This window comes from Trichechus manatus, unplaced genomic scaffold (genome assembly GCF_000243295.1).
Source record: "Trichechus manatus latirostris isolate Lorelei unplaced genomic scaffold, TriManLat1.0 scaffold00115, whole genome shotgun sequence".
NCBI lineage: Eukaryota > Metazoa > Chordata > Mammalia > Sirenia > Trichechidae > Trichechus > Trichechus manatus.
In genome coordinates, this window is record NW_004444051.1 from 9186091 (window position 1) to 9201882 (window position 15792).

The window sequence follows — 15792 nt, forward strand, 5'->3', positions numbered from 1 at the left end:
CAAGTAGTTTTGTTTCTTTGCAGTCCTTATACCTTTTCTTTTTCCTAATGCTAAGTATTAACCAGGTGCCAGGAATACAGCAGCAAGCAAAACAGTCTCTGATTTTATGAGGCTATGTTCTAGCTAACCCCAAAATACCAAACCCATTGCCTGTCGAGTTGATTCCAACTCATATTGACCCAATAGGGCAGAGTAGAACTACCCATAGGGTTTCCAAGGAGCCGAGCTCTTAAACCACTGCACCACGAGGGCTCCATGTTCTATCGGGGGAAGAGGGGTAGAAAATAAATAAATACACACATTTATGTGACAAGAGGCCTTAAGGAAAGAAGTGTAAGAGGGTGCTATTTAGATAGAGTGGTTGAGGAAGCTTCTCTCTAATGAGAAGACATTTGAGCAGGGCCGTTAATGAAGTAAGGGAACAAAAGATGTGAATATCTAAGGGGAAAGCATTCCAGCAGAGGGAATGGCAAAGAAATGAGGTGGAAATGTGCTTGGCAGGCTGAAGAACAAAGAGGCTATCTGCTGCATGGGGAATAGGCTGTAACAGGGCAAGAGTGGAAGAAAGAAGCCAGTTAGACAGCTGTCTCAATCGTCCAGACAAACCATGTTGGTGACTTGGACCTGGTAGGGAACAGTGAAAGAGAGTGGATTGGATAGAGAGTTGGCAGTAAATAAGGAATGCCATGCTTAGACAATTACTTAACCTTTCTGAACCACAGTTTCCTCAGTAGTATAGCAAGAAATGGTATCTGCTTTGCAAGGTTGTTTAAAGGATTAGAGATACCATATGGCAATGTTTACTAATACAGATTACCAGATTAGCATTCTGATGAATAAAGTTTGCTTGGGACTTTGAAAAAAATAATTTGTATTTACCAGAACCTAACCACTACTGGAAAACTGATTAAAGAAATTACTTGGTGAACCTGCAAAACTGAGGGCCAGACACTTTCATATGAGTTCTTCACTAAAACTAGTAGTATATGTAGTAAAACTAGAATTATATAATACCAATATTTCCCTTTGTAATAGTGAATTTCTGATTTATCATGCAGTATTACCATCCCTCTGTTCTATGGAAACCCTGGTGGTGTAGTGGTTAAGTACTATGGGTGCTAACCAGAAGATTGGCAGTTTGAATCCACCAGGCACTCTTTGGAAACCATGGGGGCAGTTCTGCTCTGTTCTGTAGGATTGCTATGAGTTGGAATTTACCTGACGGCACTGGGTTTGGGTTTTTTTTTTTTTTTTTCCTCTGTTCTATTATTCTCACTCTATCTTACTCAGTAAACAAGAAACATTTATCCGTACTTTCTCTTTGACAGACAGTTGGGCTTGGCACAGATCAGCATCAAAGACAAAAGAAATAGTCTCTGTTCTCAGAGAAATAGTCTCTGTTCTCAGAGAGCCCAGAGTCATATAGGGTCAAGTCACCACACAGTAGTATTCTTTGTGCTGTGGTAATATTGCAGGAGACCCTCATACTGATGCCAAGACCCTCATACTGATGCCAAGGCATGAAGGAGTACTAGGAAGGACTTCTGGGGAATGTTAACACCTGAATAGCAAAATGAAAACAAAAAGGAGTTGGTCAGACAAGGGGTGGGGAAAAAGGCTTCCAGTCACAGTAATAACATTTGCAAAGATGTTAAGAAAATGTGCATAGTAGATGTTCAATAAATTATTGAATAAAAAAATAAAATGCATAACCAAAGAAATTACAGTATATTAAGTTTTTGACTATAATAAAAGTTAATTCTTAAGTGCTGATTGTCCACCAAACACTGTGTGTGCCCCGTGATTTACATGCATCATTTCATTTCCATGACCCCATGAGTTAAATAATACTGCTATCCTCATTTTACCTTACATTTAATGAAACTAAGGCAAACAGAGATTAAGTAACTTTCCCCAAGATCATACAGTTAAGTGGTAAAATCCAGAATAAGATCCAGGTCTATAACTTCAGATCCTAGAAGACTCCTCATTGTTGAAAAGGCTGAGGATCACTGGTACAAATCTCAAATGTAACCCATCCAAAAAATTTTTTTTTTTGTATTTCTGAATAAATTCAGAAACTTCCCAAGATACACTAGCAACCCATCAAATGCAAGTAATGACAATATTCTACAAGCCAGATAATTGTAATTCCAATGAAGAAGGGTAGTAATCTAAATTCCACAGGGAAGCGGTCATATGGAATTTAAGAATGTTAGTCTATCTCCAGCAATGTAAAGCTAGCAGAGAGATTGTTTCTGAACAAGGATGCTAATTTTTTAGACAAATATTTCTGTGAGGTAGGGAAGGCTAATTTAGGAAATTATAAATAAGCCTCCTTAATAGCATCTGCCTCCGTTTACACCAAATCAATATTCATCAAAGAATTGTAACTTATTCTTCAAAGTGATTATTATTTGCAAAACAGTTCCAGCTTTTGAACCAGGTACACATTACTGCGGGGGAAAAAATCTCCCTGCCCACTGTTCTGAACCATTTGGCACTTATATTCCTATCTGTAAATTCACAAAGTACCATGCTGGTAATTTATAAAATAGAATAAATATTTTGAGAGTTTGGGTATCTGACAGGAATCAGCCTAAGAGATCTAGAATTTTTAACAATAAAATTTCTGACGTTCGAAATTGAGGCATTGGCCCTGAAATAGTTGAAAAGAACGAGGGAAACTTACTTTCCTGCATCTGCCTCTGTCCCTCTTCATTCTATTCTCAAGTGGTCACAGTGACCCTTCTAAAATGTATCATGTCACATGTCTCTCTAAACCCTCCAATGGCTTCCGTATCATAAAAGCCATAGTCAAAAAAAATGAATTACAAAAGTCCTACGGAATCAACCTGAAGATGCGGTCAGAAGAGCATCGGAATGCGAGGTTCCTCCTGCGGATCTGCGCTTGGACGCACTTCCGATCCCTCTAGGACGCTGGGAGGTCCACACCTCTCGGTGTCACTTCTCACCAGGCCAGCTCTGGATTGCGTTCTGGTTTCTGAGTGGCGTAGGGGAGGCTGGGGCCGTTCAGTTTTCTGTGTTTGCTTCTCATTCCCTCCAGACATTGCTCTGACTTTCAGGGGGCTCTCACCCCAGTCCTGCTTTGGTGGCGTTTCAACAGAAGTGGATTGTTAGCACGGGGAGGTGGACTAAGCTTGGAGACCGTGAATATCGCAGGGCTTCTTAACCCTTTAGATGCCAGGGAACCCTCTGGCAGCATAAAGAAGCTCACGGAAACCTCCGAATTATGTTCTTAAAGGCATTTAACACACGCACACGCACACAAAATTACAAAGAAAATCAGTTATACTACAAAACAGTTATCGAATGATTAAAAATAATAACTCTGCTTCTTTATTAATGTATTAAACGACATATCCCATAACTACCATAATTTCAAAATAGTTACATATGAGATATTTGTAACAATTGTAATTCAAAAATATCTGTATTTTTTCTTGGTGACAAAGCCACCTTCTCTTTTGACTGAGGTTCATTGCCTACATTCATAACTGAGGGAAGTGCTAATCTCAGTTATAGGTTAGAGATTTTAAAGACATCATTTTTTTTCCCATCCAAGTTCACCAGCCCCCACGTTAAGAAACCCTGCAAAAGCGCTTAACACAGTGTCTGGCACATTGAAAGCCCTCCATAAATACAGATATTAGTAATTTTATTATTCTTTTTCTTGCACCTGCTCAAATTTCTTTTAGGTGAACAGGATGGAGTTTTATCGCAAGAAATCTTGAGAGTTAAAGACTTCAAGACCAGTTCGAAGTGTACTCACAGAGTGCCATACTAGCAGACACTCCTCCATACAACTCTTCCTCATTTAGGGACAATAATTTAAAGACAGATGGAGAGAGAAACATCAAGTGTCACCTGAGAGGTACTCCTTGCTGCATTCAGTAATTATTACTCACATACTAGGTGTCAGGAGTTATGCTGGGCAAGATAAATCAGAGCTCAGTCCATTAGTCAAGCATGAATGCTAAAAGAGTGCTGTCCACACACTCCAGCTATGGCATAAAAGAAGGGTAATAAAGCTGGCAGGCATTAGGGGTAGGCCAAGGGTGGCAAAGCAAGGACAAAGCGGGAGATTACAGGCAGGAGGACATGCCATTAAGGACTGGTTCATTAATTCATTCAGCAAACATTTATTGAGCTTTCATTGTGTGCCAAGGCTATAGGGAAGGGCCTGAGGGCTCTGGCCTCACCAAAGCGAGGAGATCCTCTGCTTCCATAGAAGGAGAAAAAGCTATCCCATTTGAGGAAAGAGTAGACAAAAAGCAAAAGTGAGAAGCTCCAGGGTTTGATTCCATGGTATCTCAACCATCCATCCTTGAAACGGAAGGCTCAAAAAGGACCTTAAGCAAACTTCTAGGCATGATCTTTGGTGGGAAGAACTAGAAAGTGCCCATACCTTTCCACAAACCTGACAGCCACAGGTAAGTTAAGGTTAGATGAAGCATAGAAGTAAAGAAGGGGGTTGTGGGGAGGAGTACAATCAGAGATAAAGCCAGTTCAGAAAGGGCTTCTTTCCCTTGGAAAGGATTTCGGATTTTATCCTTTCTTAAAAGTTTTAGACCTGGAGAAAAGCCTAACCAGATTTGCATTTTACAAAAAACCTCTGTGTCCACTATATGGTTGAATTACAAGGGAGACATTGGAAGCGGAGGTTTTTGACTGTAAAACTCCCAGCAATGAGTTCCACTTTCAGTAGCTTTTTTGGTGTTTGACAATATCCAGGGTAATGGAGACAAATGAACACACAGGTTTAAAGATTAATAGAATGGTGTAGAATGGAGATATAATTTGTCTGTTAAATTAATCTAGTGTCGTTTTATAACTGTCTAATATAAGTTGCTTGTCTCTTGGAGTTGGAGTAACATCCTTGGCCAGTTTGTCAAGCAACCAGTTATAGGCATCTGGACCCTTGCTTCTGGGGAACAGAAAACAATCAGTACAGTTGAACAGGTGTTCCTGCCTACTAAGATACAAGCTACAAAATGTAAAACTTCAAGTGGCTGTCTTTGCTTTCTATCCCAAACTTTCCCAAAGACTGTGAAAATTGACTCTCAACTAACTAAGCATATTAAAAAATAAATAAATAAAAAACAAAATCTATTGCCATCAAGTCAATTCTGACTCATAGTGACCCTGTAGGATGGAGTAGAACTGCCTCATAGGGTCTCCAAGGAGCAGCTGGTGGACTAGAACTGCCAGCCTTTTTGTTAAGTCATAGGTCTTAACCACAGTACAACCAGGGCTCCATACATGTTTAAAGCTCTTCAAAATCCCTGGTATGTAGGTAATATAGGTATATAGGATACACAGATAAATCATTAATCTTCTCAAGCTGTGTAGCAGCTCAACATTTATCGTTTTACTGCTTGCTACACTCTCTGAGACCACATCAGAATCATTTTGGAACTAATATTCAATTTTGTGGAGCCCCTCTCACTACCGCTTATTTTATAAAGGTTATGAGAGACAGTTGTCCCTTTATATTTAAATAAAGCTAAAGAAAGATTTTTTTCTTTTGAGAAAGCTCTGAGTATTGTAAAGAAACTGTGGGGTAACAACCAAAGCGTACTTGAGTAGCCCTTACAGACAGGAAAAGCTTTCCTCTGCAGCTTTGTGGCTTCACTAAAGTTACGAGGTGATGGGAACTTTAAGAAGACATTTCTTGTGTTGCTGTAATAGCAGTAATAATAATGGTCATTGAATTACCACTTCTGCAGTAGTTTTCTTGTTGTAAAAAGGTATACTGTCTCTGAGAATTGAGCTCAAGACTCTCAGATTATGAAGCTGGTATGCTGCCTACTGTATTAAAAGGCAAGTGTTGGGAAGCGTTCTGTTATTGATGTTATGTAGAGGTTATGAAGGTCGCTGGGTGGTACATAAAGTTTTCGCTTGTCTGCTAACTGAAAGATTGGCGACTGGAACCCACCTAGCAGCGCTGCAGGAGAAAGGCTTGGGGATCTGCTTCTGTAAAGATTATAGCCAAGAAAATCCTATGGAGATCAGTTCTACTCTGTGGTTGCCATGAGTTGGAATCAACTCAAAGGTAACGGGCTTGTTTTTTTTTTTTTTTTTTTTCTGTAGAGGTGTGCAGCCTGTTCAACAATTTTTAATAGAAAGGAAAAATCTAATTTCTTCATTAGCTCCTACCTGAAATTTCTGCTTTGGACAACTATCAAAGGAAGTCTCAACCAAGGGCTGCCAAGTTCTGTTTTCTTTAGTGCTTCCACCAGAGACAGTGTTAGTACTGGTGCGCTCAGGTGACTTGAGGTTTTGGGTCACTTGAGAAGGGGGATTTGTATTTAGAGGAGGGGTCATGGCAGGTGGTCACTCAGCACAGCACCCACTGCCCTGTACCACGTTATACTTCATCTTTATGATCACCCTATAGACCAACGAGGGGGACGTGAAATCAATTTATAATCGATAGTAACCAGCATTTCTAAGAGGATAGAATCAGAAGTACCAGAATACAGCTCATGTGGTAAGAATAATTAATATTTCATGCAATTTTTGTTTCTGTTATAAGTGTGGCTGGGTTTCGGTTATAAGTGTGGTTTCTGTTATAAGGTCATGGCCAAAAAAGTTTGGAAGCCTCTGCCACTAGGTCCTGAGTTCTGAGACACAGCACTACGTCTGTACAGGTTACCTGGGTATCTCCAGAGCTGAAGAAAGCAGAGGATCAGTAAGAAGCATACTAATGTAGGGAAGAGGTAGCAGCTCTGCGATTTTGTTGCTTTTCGAGAAAGAGCTCAACCTGTAATAATTTATGACGCTGTTATCGAAACTTTTGCCCCTTCCTTTGATAAAATGGTTTTTGTGCAAGTTATGGTTCCCAGCCACCTGTCTAGAATTCCAGGCCCCTCTATTTCCCGAACAGATCCTAGGGCTTGGGCTCTATGTCGTGCTCAGCATCTCCTCTCATTTAGTAAGATTACCCTCTGATTTGAGTTTGCCTTCTTTCCTCTTACTATTACTGAGACAAAAATACTGGAAGTAAAAGCTGCGGTAGCAGGAAATGAAAACCGACGCCCGAACAGGGACTTGAACCCTGGACCCTCAGATTAAAAGTCTGATGCTCTACCGACTGAGCTATTCGGGCTCGTATTAGATAGATGTTACGTAGTCAACCCTGGCTAAGCTATTTAGATATTTGAAGTAGAACATGATTTTAGAGGTTTCCGCTGTGATTCCATAGGAGCTAAGTTGTTCAGAAAATGCTTATTAATAACCTAATTAGCATAGAAACTCAGACAGGAATTTTCTTTAAGACCTAGCTCTGACCATATTACATTAATTCCAAAGTTCTTCAAATTATCTTTCTATAGTTATATATAGATATATGCTATATATATGCTAGATAAAGATTTATATATACACTGAATATATGTATATAGTATATATAAAATATAGAATTCAGTGTCTTCAAGAACAAAGAATGGTTGCACAACTCGAAGAATGTAATAAATGTCACTGAACTGTACATATACAAACAGTTGGTGTGTTTTGCTGTGTATGTTGAACATACTATATTCTCAACAACGACAACAAAATAATAATAATAAAAAAAAACTAACAGAAAGCTGGCATTCAGTTCCTAGGCTTCCTAAAGAAATATTTTAAATATTCTATATTTGGGTCCAAACAGAACTTTCCAAAGGAAGCCGATCTGATGCTTGGCTCTTGTAAGGGAGTCATTATATCATCTTTTCAGGGACTCACTTTTGACAACTGAATGTAAGTGGAGGGACAGAAGAAGCTGTTTGAGCCTGTCTTAGCTCTCAGCTGCCTCTGGAAAAAAGGAAAAAGGAAAGAAGCAGCTTTTAAGAGAGAGTCTTACTTTCTTTTTTATTGTCGGATTTCCAGGTAGTTATGTCTCCGGGGTCTCTAGGTTAAATGTTTGGCAAGAGTCCAATGGATGGAAGGTTTCCCCCGCTTGGAAAGTCGATGAATGCTGCCCCATCAACTATTGAATATTTTGTTAGATAAAAAAGCTAAAATTCAACCTCATTGTTCAACAAATCCTAGAAGTATGGGGGGAAAAAGAAAATCGGACTCAAAGAACTGTGGAGTGCTACAAAAACCGTTGCTCGAGGGTTGGGGATGTAGCTCAGTGGTAGAGCGCATGCTTCGCATGTATGAGGCCCCGGGTTCGATCCCCGGCATCTCCAGGTTGTTTTTAGACACTTTACAGTACCAAAAATTGTTTTGTCTAAAAATGTCAACTCATAGTTTCTATTGTCTTTTTCAGTAATAGCCTGTAGAGTCTTTTAACCGCTACGTATAGAACTGTATATGTAGAGAAGGAACAGGATTGCTTTGAAATATTTTGGAATATCTTTATCTGAAACGAATGGAGCGGGAACGTAGGAAAACATACCCAATGGAGAGATACCCGAACAACAGCACCTGGAATATTGCTCGGGAGTCATTAATGAATTCGTAGTATTACTGACCTGTCGTGCAGAAAAAACCTTAACCTGAGAACATTAAAAGGGAGGAGGGAATATTATTATACCCATGTTGCTGAGTCACGGAACGAAAAGGTGGGACAAATGTCGGAAAAAGGATGAAGCCTACTTTCTGTGAACTAATTCGACTGCTCGGATACGCCGAACTCTGAAATGGAACATCAAGAAGGAAATGAAACCCTTAGGAAGATTTAAAACAAGTGCGGGCGTGGCTGGCCGGTTAGCTCAGTTGGTTAGAGCGTGGTGCTAATAACGCCAAGGTCGCGGGTTCGATCCCCGTACGGGCCACTTCGTATTTTCGTATCTCTGAGATTAAATTCTTTTAAGGTTTCGTGGTCTACGGTAAAAGACAGACCTGCCTCTACATCAAACCTCCCGACGCAAACCTTGAGAACTCTTTCCCGCAATTCAGGGTGCTAAAAAAATTTTGCCTTAGAGAAGCAGAAAAGCAGGACGACAGCTTAAGAGTTCGATTTAAATCTATAAGGAGGAAATAGAGTGTCACCAGTTTTTTCTCAGTGATCATACACTGCTCTAGAAATAGTCTGAAAACATAGATAAATCTTTCTTCAGTTACTGAAATGTGAAGTGTGAGACGGCTGTGCTCATTATCTCCGATTGCTAGTTGAAGTTCCTCATTTGTGGAGAGCATAACAAGGGAGGAATCCCATCCTGAGAGATACATTCTCTTGTTACTTTGATTTTTTAAGTAAGGAAGGTCTAAGCTCTTTTCCAGAATCTACCTTGCCCTCTGTCATCAACCTCTTCGTTCAGGATGGCTGACGCCAGGAGTCTCTCTGCTCGTCTCATTTCGTGATGTTACTTTTTACTCAGCCTAATTTCCCATCAAAACCACTTTCAGCACCCTAATTATGCATTCTCCTTTTCCTTGTACAGTCAATTTCCTCTGTATAATCGTGACTCCACAGTTGTATGCCCTGTTCAGTGAACTTCAAATGTGGGAGACACAATACAGCTAACACAGCTCGTTTTACCCCGTGTTTATTGTCAGTCACGAGTTCCACATGAGTTCTGAGACCGTGCAAACGGATCCTCGGTGAAATCTACAATACAGGTGAGCTAGGGAGCCTCCAGGGACTTCGATTCTGTAGGAGTTCAATTTCTGCATTTTCAACAAGCGCAGCGGATGTTTCTCATACAACGGATGGGTCAAACGCCCATTGAGAAACCTCATACACGGTCCTTAATAAGGCTTGGGTTAAGAGAAAATCCGGGGAAGTTCTGAGAACCACGCTGACCTGGTTGAAAACATTTAAAATGAACTATAGTACTATATCAAACTAAAATCACAAGACTACAAAAGCAAAAAAAAGTCAGTAAATATTTAATATATCAGTAAAGTTGCCGTATTTGTCGCAGCGGCTCGTTGGTCTAGGGGTATGATTCTCGCTTAGGGTGCGAGAGGTCCCGGGTTCAAATCCCGGACGAGCCCGCTTTTCCTTTTCCCATTTCCGTCCTTTCGCAGATTTAATTACGTGACCTAAATTGATGAAGATGCCTGCCTAGGGCATCATGTAGAAATGAGTTAACTGGATATGCCTGTGATCTGTTTAAATGAAGTGATAAGTTTTCTAATTAAAAAAGAGCTATTGTTTTGCAATTCTGGCTTTTCTTTCGTTTTCATTCAGCTCTCAAGTGACTTGAAAGGCAAATATTTCCGGTTCTGCTAGAAGTTCCGGCTCCGCGACTACGGTCCTATCTCTATTCAAAGTCTTCCATCATTCATTTCTCACATCAGAGACATCGATTTCAACGGAAAAAATCAAAACACTGTACTATGGAGTCAAGTCTTGGAAAACTTTTATACGAGTTTTTCAACTTCGCTCTATGGCTTTCGTCGTTAGCATAGCGCTGAGTATTTCCCTGTCGCATGGAATCAGGGTTTTCTGTTCCCTTCTTGAGAAGAAGGGGCATTTTTTTTTCCCTCCTGGAGTATACCGTCGGCGTACTCATTAAACAAATATTTGTCTAGTACCTATTGTGTTCAACGCACTTTTGCGGTCAGCGGTAAACAGCGCATGCAAAAATCTCTGGATCCTACATTTTAGCGGTTGTCAGATACTTTCTATTAAAATATAATCGTGACACCCTCTCCCTTCTTTTATGCGTGTGTAAGCCGTCACCTGGAAAGGACGACAAACGAACAAGAATACGAGGCCTGAAAAGCAGGGAGAAAACCTCGGAGATTTTTTTTTTTTAGGGCCATATCCACGTGGCACTGAGGCAAAGGGGACGAGAATTGACTGGTATTGAGGACAGGAGGGGAACGCTTGTACGGGCTAGAGAGAGAGCCCAGGATGGGATTTGGGTTCGAGAACTGGGCCTCTGGGGCTGTGCTTGAAGTCTCGTTGGCAACCAGCCTGGAGCTCTGGGAGTGCCAGAGTTGGCGGTCACTACTGTAACATCTAGAAGCTCCAACTCTTGGATCCTGGAAATTTTGAGATCTATCAATACAGGCTTGGAAGAATGGAGGGAGAGGGAAGATGTGGAGAAAGTGGGTGGAGTGCACGTTAGTCATTCAAGGTAATGCTTACATTCTTTGGGCTGCATGTTATGTTACCTATGAAACAAAAACATACCATTAGATAAAATCTAGAATCCTAGCAATATCCCTTGTCCCAGAAAAAAAAAAAAACTCTTCTATCTTTTTAAAATCTTTCGGGAAAAAAAAAGCCAGCTACCAAATGCCCGGCTAGCTCAGTCGGTAGAGCATGAGACTCTTAATCTCAGGGTCGTGGGTTCGAGCCCCACGTTGGGCGTCAGTTTTTTTTAAAGTTATTCAATGCTCTTACATTAACTTAATTTCTTCACGTTCTTACTCCCTAAGAGTTACCAACAGCCACTCCGCGGGAGAGTAGTGTGGCAGTCTGCTTCTGTAAAGATTTGCTGTCTTAGAAATCCTACGGGGCGGTTCTACTCTGTCCTACAGGGTGCCAATGAGTCAGAATTGACTCCATGGCAACGGGTTGGGTTTTGGGTATACTACCCAGTAATTTCAAAAACAAGGTCACACACCGCCGTCAGGCAAGACGCATTTATCGAGTCAAACACTCTTAAGATGAAGTATGGAATCATGTAATTACCGTAAGTAGCTACCATTTTATGGAGCTGAACTATTCCAACTAGTCCTGAGACTCCTGAAGGGCTTAGCTTCAGCGCCTCCTCGCAGGCTTGTTAAACATATAGATGCCTAACTTACACCTGGTTTAGGTTCTGTAGATTTGTGGTGGGCATACCTGGATTCTGTATATTTAACAAGATCCTCAGGTGGTTCTGAAGCACAGCTCCCACTAAAAAGGATGCAAGGTGAAAGATACACAGATGTTGGAAAAGGTAAAGTCTGAACGTGGAGAAGACAATCCAAGGAAAGGGAAGAGTTTGATGGGCAGACGCTCTGAGGCAGCAGTGTCCATGGAGTTTTGAGAAGGGAAGCTCTACTTTGTGGCCCAAACAGGCGTCAATATGGGATAATGGGACGTGAGTTTTCTATTACCACTGTCGTACTCCCTTATCAGTTCCTTATCACCCATACCTACACTGCACCATAGATCTCCTGTTAACGCTTTTTTCCCCTTCATTCTGCAAAACAAAGACTCACCCAGCCTACAACAGATTGCAATTGCCTACAAAATCAAATCCAAAGATTTAAATCTGTTTTTCAAAGTTGAAACTACATTTCTGCCTCAGTCTCCTCTGAACTTTCCACTCTCTAGAAACAAACTTGCTCCTTTCCGGCCGCTAATGTTTGTTCACCTTGTTCCTCCTGTGTGCTCCTTTTTGTTCATACAAATCCATGCCGGTTGTACAGTAGGTTAATTCAGCCCTGTGCTTCAGCAAAATCATCTCAGCTAGAAGTGGATTTTGCTGTTGTTGGAATGATTGAAAATCAGACCCTTTATCAAATTGACCAATAATACTTACGAGACTAATGAGAGATTTCCCTGTCCCTATGTGAAAATTCCACCACGCATGTTTTCCTTTGTCTTTCCTTTGAACCTTTCATATGCTCACTGGCATGTCTATCATCAAAACACACATAGCCAAGAGTAGAGAAAGCACACACATACACCTCTTCCTTGATTCTCAAAGCTCAATTAACCACGTATCTCTCTTTCACTTCAGTAACATTGTTCTAATGTTCCCTACGGGCCTCAAGACAGTTCCTGGGAAATGCTTGAGCACAGGTATCCATGTCTGGCTGTATACCTGAATCCCTGGGTAGCTTCTAAAATTTTAGATTCCTTGGCCTCATCTTAGACCTACTGAATGTGAATCTCTGATGGCTTAGAAACCACTGCTTCTGAGGCTATTCTTTTCTATTTTAATATGGCGGATATAGTAAGTTGGCTGCCTATTCAGGCTAGGATTCCACTGAGTCAACATCTTATGAGAAACATCATATTTCTAGCTGTAAATCATCAACTTCTTGGGTTTAGACACTTGATGCTAAATGTTTTCCTGCCATTCTCTCTTACACTTCACAGTTCAGGTAAACTCTGAAGGGCTGAACTTCAGATTCACCAATTGAAATATGCTCATCCATTCATTCCACACATTTATTGTCCACCAATATGTGGTGGGCTGTTTTGGCTGTTTGGGATTTGTCAGTGAACAAAACCAAGATCCCTATCTCTCTGGCACTTACATCCTATGAAGGTAGGCTGACAAGTAATAAATACAAAAGTAAACTACTAGATAGACTGCTACTGTGATAAGTGATCAGGACCACTAAGAATGGATAGAATGCATGTTGCATAATAATTGTGTTCTTTTTGTAATTTCTGAGAACCTACAAAAACAGTCTTGTGTTCTTGTGTAACAGAATAATGTTCGGTCAAGAATTTTAGGGGCAACATGTTCTAATTTAAATTTTTCTCTGTCCTAATCCAAAGAGCTCCTTGAAAAGTCAGGAGAAATTTGTTCAACAGTTGTGTACTGATGAATACAGAGTAAGGTAAGTACTTGACTAATAATTCACATCAAGAGCAAACTTGTGGTAAAAAAATTTGCTTGGTGAACATAAAAATCAGAAAGGGACTATACTTGGATAATCTGGACACCAAGTTGCATTCTCCCCTCACAGGCATATGTCTGCTTCTTTTAAGTTAGGCTGCCCATTGTTCTGGGTAGTATTTGGAAGCAATGTTAAATCTCGTGTTGATGAAATTCAGTTTTACAGAGTTCAGGCGGGTATCCTTTTGTAGTTAACACAACACATCCATTGTTTCAGGTTTCATTCTTTTCTACTCTTGCAACATGTATAAACTGTCTCTTGGGATGGGATGTTCAGAACTTTGCAATACTATGTATTAGTAACAACAGTGAGTTTATTAATCCCTTAGTTTGCAGAAGGAAGAATTGTGCACTGAGCATTGCCAACAAGTACATAGACCTGCTATCCAAGGGTCTTCAGATACATCTAAATTAAACAACTTTTTTTTTATAATAGCATTTCTCAAGCCTTTAATTTTTTAATGTTTATTATAAATCTCCCAATAGTAGGTGATAGAGTCTATGCTATTTCCAAAACTTTCTGATTCTGTATTCAAGAAGTATGTCAAGGGACACTTAGAAATGCTGGTGAGAGCAAAGTGTAACTTACTAAAAAAAAAAAAAGGCTTGCTTTGATTCCCATGACTACTTGAGAATGAAAATAATCAATTAATTTACAAAGGGATATACAGCCTGCTTAGTGGAACATGCTTTTTTTAAAATTCTTTTAACTTTTCTTCCCCAAAGCATAGTGGTTTAAAACAAAAATAACAAAGAACAAAACCTCTCTCTAAAGAATTTTTGTTTAGGACATACAAATGCAACTCTACGAGATCACAGATGACTAAAATAGATAACTACTGAATACTGCATTTTAATTCCTAAGATATTTGATTAATGTAATCCATGTTCATAAAGATCACATGCTCCTTATTTTAAAAATTCAGTTTATTTCTTTATGTAATACATTCACAGTGTTCAAATATAAAAAGCATAAAGTGAAAAGTCTCTATCATTCATCAGTTTAGTTACCACCTCTTCAAAAAACAGAAACAAAACCCCCCAAACAACCTAACCACTGTTATTAATTTTGTGTATATCCTTCCAGGACTTCTATATACATAAACTAATAAATACAAATGTTTTTATTTTCTCTTTTATAAAAAGGTAACACACGTTGTTCTGTACAATGCATTTAATTATCAAAGACTTTTTTTATTTCAGTGCATAAAGAGCCTCTTCCTCCTTTTTTAGAGCTGTAGTCTTCCATTATATGGATATGCCATTCTTTTATCAACCTTGTACTGATGGTCTTTAAGCCATTAAAACACCATAGCAATGAATAACTTCCTATAGGTCATTTTGCACATGTGCAAGCAAATTGGTTGGATAAAAATCCTAGAAGTGCTGGATCAAAGGGAATATGCTTTTGTAATTTTGATAGATATTGCCAAACTGTGCTCCATAGAAATTATATCAATTTATTTTTCCTTAAGTAATGTCTGAGAATGTCTGTTTCTTCACAGTTTCACCAACAGAGTGTTTTGTGAAAATTTATTTGGCCAGTCTGACAGGTGAAAAATAGTATCTCCGTATAGTTTTAATTTACTTTTCTCTTATGAGTGAAAGTGAGCATCTTTTCACATTTTATAAATCACTTGTACATCTTTTAAGTGAATATCTGTTAACAATATGCTCTAAGTAAGCACTGAGTACTTCAGCAAGGTAAATGAATTGGGGGGACTTTCCCAATAGTACCCTTGATCATCTGCCTGCCTTGTGAACTTTCTGTATCTCTCACAGGCAGAAATCAGGGATCTACTCAGTATGAGTCACACTCAGCAGTCGCATATATACCTATATGATAGAAATGGAAAAGTATCTTAAAAGCTGGCAAAGTATTTAGAGACAAGCAGAATATGTATGTGTAGGACAATGCATTTGGACAAGAAAAGCACAGCAGAAAACAGTAAAACAATTGTTGTTGTTAAGTGCTGTCAAGTCGGTTCTGACTCATAACGACCCTACGTACAACAAAACAAAACACTGCAATTTGTCAAACGTTGATTGAGCACTCACTGGTCCCAAACAATATGCTGAGTATGGAAGATAAAGATAGAATAAGACCCAACAATTGCCTTGAGGAGCTCGGTTTTTCCCACTTCCGTTCTATTCACCCCACCTCTGAGAGAATTATCCTTCCAAACACAGACATGATCTAAACATGCCTCTCACCTGTCAAGAAAACTATCTGCTCTCAGGACTTATTCTGCTTGAG

General features: G+C 39.7%; 5 non-coding genes across 5 annotated transcripts; 4 read left to right on the plus strand and 1 right to left on the minus strand.

The window, feature by feature from the left end:
• Positions 1 to 7059: 7059 nt before the first annotated feature.
• TRNAK-UUU (transfer RNA lysine (anticodon UUU)) lies at positions 7060 to 7132 on the minus strand. Its single transcript has one exon. It is a non-coding gene; the product is annotated as a tRNA-Lys (tRNA).
• A 997-nt stretch (positions 7133 to 8129) lies between these two features.
• TRNAA-CGC (transfer RNA alanine (anticodon CGC)) lies at positions 8130 to 8201 on the plus strand. Its single transcript has one exon. It is a non-coding gene; the product is annotated as a tRNA-Ala (tRNA).
• A 514-nt stretch (positions 8202 to 8715) lies between these two features.
• TRNAI-AAU (transfer RNA isoleucine (anticodon AAU)) lies at positions 8716 to 8789 on the plus strand. The gene has a single exon. It is a non-coding gene; the product is annotated as a tRNA-Ile (tRNA).
• A 1093-nt stretch (positions 8790 to 9882) lies between these two features.
• Positions 9883 to 9954, plus strand: TRNAP-AGG (transfer RNA proline (anticodon AGG)). The gene has a single exon. It is a non-coding gene; the product is annotated as a tRNA-Pro (tRNA).
• A 1254-nt stretch (positions 9955 to 11208) lies between these two features.
• TRNAK-CUU (transfer RNA lysine (anticodon CUU)) lies at positions 11209 to 11281 on the plus strand. The gene has a single exon. It is a non-coding gene; the product is annotated as a tRNA-Lys (tRNA).
• The last annotated feature ends 4511 nt before the right edge of the window (positions 11282 to 15792 follow it).